Source organism: Cetorhinus maximus, chromosome 21 (assembly GCF_964194155.1).
Source record: "Cetorhinus maximus chromosome 21, sCetMax3.hap1.1, whole genome shotgun sequence".
NCBI lineage: Eukaryota > Metazoa > Chordata > Chondrichthyes > Lamniformes > Cetorhinidae > Cetorhinus > Cetorhinus maximus.
The window spans coordinates 17,677,747-17,686,321 of NC_135899.1; positions in this window are offsets into that span (position 1 = coordinate 17,677,747).

The following is an 8,575-nucleotide window of genomic DNA, read 5'->3' on the forward strand; positions in this document are numbered from 1 at the left end:
TCTGGAATGAGACGCGATCCCACCACTTGCTGATTCAGAGGTAAATAAGCTACCAACGAGCCACAGCTGACAGATGGCACTAAAATTAGATATTTTTCACTTGTTTCCGGAATGTTTCTTTGCAGGAGTGTGGAGAGATGAAGCAGCGGATTTACTGGCGAGGGGGTCTCCTCCCAGGTAACTCTGTAGCACAGACCTCTGTGCTTCATGGATCCTTCCCAGGGACACCTCAACTGATGCAGGAAAGCTTTGGGGTGACTTATTTCCCCCAATATTAGGAAGAATTTGTCCATCTGGCGATTGGTCACAATGTGGAACTCGCTGCCACATGATGTGGCTGAGGTCGAGAGCATTAATGCATTGACAAGGAGGCTTGAAATATGTTTTTATGCAGAATGTATTTGGAGTTTCTTTGTAACTGCTTGAGAAAATAAGATTTAGTTTCGGAAATAGAAAAAAAAATCCAGAGATATTCAAACTCCGCCTCGGGGATTTTGTGCTCTGTGCATTCATGTCTCAGGCAGTGCTGCCCTCCCAGTCCTTGATAAAGAGGAAGAACATCACAGGGTGTGGGGGGCAAGACTGTGGGACAGGCCAATGGAAAATGGGAGGGGATCAAACGGCATCCTATTGGGGTTAAACTTGAAGAGCTTCCCCCGACACTCGTGCTCCGGCAGAAAGGAAAACCACAGGCTATTGAAGTTTTGAGATACATCAGGATTATAAACAGATAATTCAGTAAAGTTGGAAAAATATAGGGCAGAATTTAGCACTCGATGGGCGAGCGGGACCCGTCCCCAACTCGCCGACGGAAAAATTCTGGCCAAAGAGTTAAGGCGGCAGAGGGGAAGTGGAGAGATCAATGTCGATTGGAGAAAAAAAATGTCTTGTTTTATTGCAGAGATATTGTCTGATATTCTAGCGCAAAATGTTTCATACATTTGACAGTATTGAACATTGGATTTTAATGTCACTGTCTGGGTGTTAAACAGCTCCTGTGTGGGGTACAGAAAGGACAATCTGGCCTGGGGGACATGAACACCCCTTACACAGCCCACCGGAATTTACTGACATTCATTTCAATGGAGGGAAAACCTGGGAAGTTCCCGTCATTGGAGACATTCCTCCCCACCGGTCGGAATTCTACTCGATTTTGGAAAATACTGTCACCCATCATCAACATGAGGAGAGTTCTGTCATCATCGTTAAAATTTCACCGAAGCCATTCGGAGTGAAATCTCGAAGCAACTTTTCACCTCCAAGTGTCGGGGAAGTGTGGAATTGTCTCTCCTTTAAGGGGGAATACTAGGAATAATGTAATTTTCCAGGGTATCAAAACATACGGAGCTGAGGCGGATAAATGCAGTTGAGGGACATGTCAGTCATATCTAATCGAAAGGTGGAAGGCATTCAGGCGGCTGAACGTTCCAATCCTTTTCCTGTCCCCCTCCGACAGTCTGAGAACTTCCAATGAGATATTCAACCAAGGCCTCAAGTGGGAGTTTCAGATCCCACGGTAAAGTGGAGCAGGGGAATTCTCCCGGCGTCCTGGACAACATTCCTCCCTCAACCAACACCATCAAAGACAAATTAACCCGTAATTCATCTAATTTCCTTTCTGCAGGGTCGTGCTGGGTGTAATATGACTCATTCATTTCCCTGAAAAACGGCGGTTACTGCACTTGCGAGAAATGAATTTCGGGTGCAGTCAGTTTCTGGGATGGGTTCAGACTCTATGTGATCGTCTCTTTTATTCATACAAAGTGCATCACTGCCACCTGCTGACAGAATATCAGTTCCGAAGAAGAGCCTAATAAACAAAGAAACATAGAAACTAGGAGCAGGTGTAGGCCATTCGACCCTTCGAGCCTGCTCCGCCATTTATTATGATCATGGCTGATCATCCAACTCAATAGCCTGCTCCCGCTTTCTCCCCATGCCCTTGGATCCCTTTCGGGTATTGAGCTATATCTTACTCCTTCTAGAAAACATACAATGTTTTGGCCTCAACTGCTTTCTGTGGTAGCGAATTCCATAGGCTGACCACTCCCTGAGTGAAGAAATTCATCCTCATCTCAGTCCTAAATGGTCTACCCGGTATCCTCAGACTGTGACCCCTGGTCCTGGACTCCCCCACCATCGGGAACATCCTTCCTGCATCTAGTCTGTCTCGTCCTCCATTATTTTTAAATGTATTTCCATCCATTATTTTACCTCTACCTTTTAGCCTATTTCAATCCCTTACCCCCGCCCTACCCCCACTAGAGTTTTCTGTCACTTGATTGCCCTGCTTTCTACCCTTAATTTAACCATTCGCACATTTCTTAGCTAATATCACCACCGTCAACACCCCTTTGTTCTTTTGTCTAAGACATCTTTTGGTTATCTCCGCCTATCACTGGCTCTCTATCCAGCTCTACCTGTCCCACCCCCACCCCCCGCCACCACCCCCCAACCAGCTTATATTTCACCTCTTTTCTATTTTGCCTTAGTTCTGATGAAGAGCCATGCGGACTTGAAGCATTAACTGTGTTCCTCTCCGCAGATGCTGTGAGACCTGCTGAGTTTTTCCAGGTATTTTTGTATTTGTTTAGGAATAAAAAATTCTTGCAGTTCACCCATGCGCTCTTTGAATGTTTGCCATTACCTATCCACCATCATCCCTTTAAGTAAGTTTTCTCAATCCATCAGAGCCAACTCGTGTCTCATACCATTGTAGTTTCCTTTATTGAGATTCAGGACCCTAGTCTCAGACTCAACTACATCACTCTCCACCTTGATGAGGAATTCTATCATATTATGGTCACGCATCCCCAAGGGGCATCGCACAACTAGATTGCCAATAATTCCTTTCTCATTACAGAATACCCTGCCTAGGATGGCCTGTTCTCTAGTTGGTTCCTCAACGTATTGATCTAGAAAACTATCCCATATACACGCCAGGAATTCCTCCTCTATGGTATTCTTACTAATTTGGTTTGCCCAATCTAAATGCAGATTAAAGTCATCCATAATTACAGACATTCCTTTATAGCATGCCTCTCTAATTTCCTGTTTAATGCTATTCCCAACATCACCGCTACAATTTGGGGATCTATATAAAAACCCAACCAACGTTCTTTGCCCCTTAGTGTTTCTCAGCTCTACCCATACAGGTTCCACATCGTTGGAGCTAATATCTCCCCTCACAATTGCGTTAATTTCCTCTTTAACCAGCAATGCAACTCCACCATCTTTTTATTTTTGTCTGTCTTTCCTAAACACTGAATATCCCTGGATGTTCAGCTCCCGTCCCTGGCCACCTTGCAGCCATGTCTCCGAAATCACGACTATATCATACCTGTTTACATCTATTAATTAATTCATCCACTTTATTGCGAATGCTTCTTGTGTTAAGGCACAAAACCTTAAGGCTTATCTTTTTAATATTACTTGTCCCATTCCCATTACTTTTAACCAAGGCCTTGCTTGATTCTTGCCATTGATTTCTCTGCCTATCTCTTTTCTTATTCCCCTTTCTGTCTTTTGTTCTTGTCCATTAATCCCCCCTCCTCTGACTCCTTGCATAGGTTCCCATCCCCTTGATATTTTAGTTTAAACACTACCCAACCACTCTTGCCAATATTCCCCCCAGGACATCAGTCCCGGTCCTGCCCAGGTGTTACCTGTCCAGTTTGTACTGGTCCCACCTGCCCCAGAACTGGACCCAATGTCCCAAGAATGTGAAACACTCCTCCTCACACCATCACCTCAGCTACGTATTCATTCGAAATATCCTGCTATTTCTACTCTGGCTAGCACGTGGCACTGGTAGTAATCCTAAGATACAAACTTTGAGGTCCGACTTTTCAACTTACTTCCGAACTCCCTATATTCTACTTTTAGGACCTCAACCTTTTTTTTTACCTATGTCATTTGTACCAATATTTATCATGACCACCGGCTGTTCACCCTCCCCCTTCAGAATGTCCTGTAGCCATTCTGAGACATCCTTCACCCTAGCACCAGGGAGGCAACAAACCGTCCTGGAGTCTCATTTGTGGCCACAGAAACGCCTGTCCATTCCCCTTACTATTGAATCGCCTAAAATTATTGCACTCCCACACTTTTTCCTCCTCCCCTGTGCAGCAGAGCCGAGTGTGGTGCAATGAATTTGGCTATTGCTGCTTTCCCGTGAGAGGCCATTCCACCAACAGTATCCAAAGTTGTATATATGTTTTGCAGAGGAATAGCCACAGGACATTCCTGCACTGCCTGCCTAGTCCTCTTGCTCCGCCTGGTGGTCAACCAGTCCCTTCCTGCCTGTGGACTCTTATCTGCGGTGTGACCACCTCTCTATATATGCTATCCACAATACTCTCCACCTTGCAGATGCTCCAAAGTGTCCCCAGCCGCCGCTCGAGCTCCGAAACCCGGGCTTCCAGGAGCTGCAGCTGGAAACACCTCACATACACATGCTGGCCCCGGGCACAGGAAATTTTCTCAGCTTCCCACATGGAGCAGGAGGAGCAACCACGGCTCTGAGCTCTCCTGCCATGACTTACCACTTTAAATTAAATTGTACCTTATACTTAATACCAGATATATCAATTACTCTCGGTTACTTATTCTCTGCTCCTCGTTGTTACAGAATATAGCCCGTACAAACGATGAACCACAAAATAAGACCTTGAAAACTATAAGTGTTAAAAGTAGTAAATACTTACCTGAATGTACACACAGTCCTCAAAGGATCACCACATTCCCTTGCTCACCGCTCTCCCTCAGTCACCAAACTCCAACTTAAGCAATCTACTGCAGCCCAAAGCAGCACCAAAGTGCAATTTGGAAATGTTAACTCTCCTTCTCTCTCTACAAATACTGCCAGACCTGCTGGGTTTTCCAGGAACTTTCTGCTTTTATTTTCTGACAGAATTTCAGTGCTGAATGAAAGAATTGAGCATTCAAAGCGGCCCAAGAATTGCTGAGTATGGTTTTGGAAGGTTCATAGGTTCGAAAGGCTGAGTGGTCTCCTTCTGTGTTGTATGAGGCTGCAACTTTCAAGCATTCTTAGACTTGGATCCGATCAAATTCAGATTCACAAAGTCGATTCAATCAATCCCATTGTTTCATGATTTGTTCCCAGGGGTGTTAGTGGGAAAGATTAGTTGGAGAATCTCACATTAATATCCACAATTATCCGGGAAATATTTACAAATTAAGATTCTGCATTAATGTGATATATGCTGCAGTATTTAGCTGGTTTTGAAATCCGCTATATAAACCAACATGATTGTCATCCTGGCATTGCTGTGCTAACAGAGGGATTTAAAAACAGTAATGGTGGGAAACAAGTGATTGGAGATCTCCGGAACTGAACAGCATCGGAGTCAGTCTTGATATCAATACTCTGGTTTGTGCAGATCAACCCCAATCTACTGAACTCCTGGTTTGTCGGTTCATCTGGTGAATATCACAATGGGATCCATTCTGCGGGATGAAATGTTGGACATTAAACTCTCTCTACGGAACTTGTTAGACTCCACAGAGGACCATAGGGTCGCTTTACCCAGTAAAATCGTCTATGAACCTCATATTTTCCATCTAAAGTGTGTTCTTATGTAATTATTACTCCTCTTTTACTGACTCCACTGTTAACTGTTGTCTTTGTTTCTGAAATGACACCTACAAGTCTCCCTTTCAAACAGCCGCAGGGAATGTAGTGTTAGTTGTTCCTGACAGGAATTAGGAATGTTCCCTGCCCTTTACAGCCTTTCAGCCTCAGCATTGAATTCAGGAACTTCAGATTCTAACCACCGTTCACATTCTGCTGTAACCATTAACACCTGCTCTGGAACCAGTTTATGAGCCTAAGAACACAGGAACAGGAGGAGGCCATTCGGCTTGTCGAGCCTGCTCTGCCATTCAATTAGATCATGGCTGATCATCTATTTCAATGCCACTCCCCCGCAATAACTCCATATTCTTTGATGACATCGGTCTCAAGAAATCTGTCGATCTCTGTCTTGCACATGCTTGATGATTGAGTTTCCACAGTCCTCTGGGGTAGAGAATTCCAAAGATTTACCACCCTCTGAATGAAGAAATTCCTCCTCATCTCAGCCTTAAATGGTCTACCTCTTATCTTGAGATTATCTCCCCTGGATCTAGACTCACCAGTCAGGGGGAGCATTTTATCTACATCCACCCTATCACACCTTGTAAGAATTTTGTAAGTTTCAATGAGGTCACCCCTTATTCTTTGAATCTCTAGAGAATACAGACCGTCTGCTCAATCTCTCCTCATAAAACAATCCCTCCAGAATTAATCTAGTGAAGCTCCGCTGCACTACTTCTGTAGCGAGTATATTCCTCTTTAGATGAGAAGACCAAAACTGTGCACATTACTACAGGTGAAGTCTCAGCAAGTCTCTGCATGACTGCAGCAAGACATCCTTACTCCTGTATTCCTCGCGATGAAGGCCAGCATGCATTTACCTTCCCAATTTCTTGCTGCATCTGCATGCAAGTTTTTTGTCAAGAGTGTGAAGGAATATTCTCCACTTGCCTGGTAAAACAAACAACACTCACGAAACTCGGCATCATCCAGAACAACGCAGCCCGCCTTATCGGCTGCCCATCCGCCATCTTAAACATTCACCCCCCTTCACCACCAGTGTTCGCTGGCAGCAGTATTTGCCATATGCACTTTGCACCTTGCTACGAGCCATTTAAGAGCTTGTTGTGAAATTATGGTGTCAGATTTTTTTATTTGCAGGATTACTGAAGATTATCATTGAGTATCGTTATCAGAGGGCATTTTGTGGGATTTTACTGTGACGGGTGAATGTGCGCTTGTGAGTAATTCACTGTGGACCGCATTAGTTTGAGGGATGGGTTGAAACTATGAATGTACGCAAGTTTTTCATTGATACAAAGCTGCCACCTGCTGACTGAAGCTCGGTGCTGCATGAAAGAAAAAGGACCCGAGAAGTGGGGGCTGACTTTGAAGGTTCACAGGCACCACGGATCATAGAAACATAGAAAATGGGAGCAGGAGTAGGCCATTCGGCCCTTCAAGACTTCTCCGTCATTCATTATGATCATGGCTGATCATCCAACTATAAAGAACAGGAGTGCATTGTAATTTTGCTTTCTTCTTTTGTAGAAAGTCTGATAATGTGACTTTGCAAAGGAAGGCTACAAGTGAAGAAAAGTAAGCAAAAGCTTCAATAAAATAAAATATCCAAATTACAAGGTTAAAATACAGAAGTTAGGTCTCAGAAGGTGTAGCAGCTTTATTACTTCTAACTTGTAAATGGACTATTGCTGGTATGTAATTGCAGTACAGCAGGGTTAATCCAGCAACAGTATTTTAAATTATAACAGCTCCAATTAATAAAAATTGAAACACTCTCCCAGCCAAATCTCACATAAATTTTCAGTATTATACATCAAAGTATCAGTAGAAAACTGTACAAAAATTCCCTGGACAAGAAAGATGCTTTATAGGCATTTAGAATTATTTAAGGATGGACCTTAGTCAGAAGGCCTCAAGCTTACAAGTTTACAAAGTTGGCAAATGGAAGTGCTCGAAATTTTAATGGCAACATAGCAATATCATAAAATTATATTAGTACCAATTTATTGGTTTGTGTGTGCGTGGAAATTATGTGCCATATCGATCGATTGGGCTCCTTCTGTGCTGGATCATACAATGATTATCATGTATTCTGCTACTCAAATCTAATCGATACCACTTTCTCAAATTGAATTCATCCAATCCCCTTGTTTGGTTATATGTTCCGTGACCATCATTGGGAAAGTTTAACTGGGCAGCCCCACACTAAAATCCACAATTATGTGGGATAGATATAATCAGCATGATTTTCCATTAATGTCTAACCTTTGATATAAACTGTAGTATTTAACTGGCTTTAACTTCAGCCTCAAGAACATGGTTGACGTCAAGACGGTGTAGTTCTAACAGAACGATTTGAGTTCAGTAATGGTGGTACCAACTGATTGAAGAACTCAGGAAATAGACACAATCACTGTCAGTATGGTGTCAAACTTCTTGTTTAGGTGTCAGTTTCTTTAATTCAATCATGCGATGTGCGGTTCTCTGGCTAGGCCAGCATTTATTGCCCACCCCTAATTACCCTTGAGAAGATGGTGGTGATGAACTCCCAATCTTCTACACTTCTGGTTTGTCTGGTACTCAAGTGAATATCGCAATGGGGTTCACTCTACGGAGCAAATTATGTGACGGTCAACTCTCTGCACAGACATCCTTAGACTCTACAGACAAGCACAGAGATACGTGTGCCAATAAAAGTCATTATGAGCCTCGTGTTTTCCACCTAAAGCTTTTCCTTATATTTTTTAATCCCCGAATCAGGTCACTGTTAACTCCTGCCTTTCACTCTATTCCAAAGGGATCAGAGTATAAGAGTAAAGCAGTCTTACAGTAATTATACAGGGGCTAGGCGAGTCGTCAACTGGTACTGTGTACAGTCTTGGTCTCCTTAACTATCGTAGGATATGCTTATTATAGAGGGAGTGGAAAGAAGTTTCATGAAACTAATTGATGGGG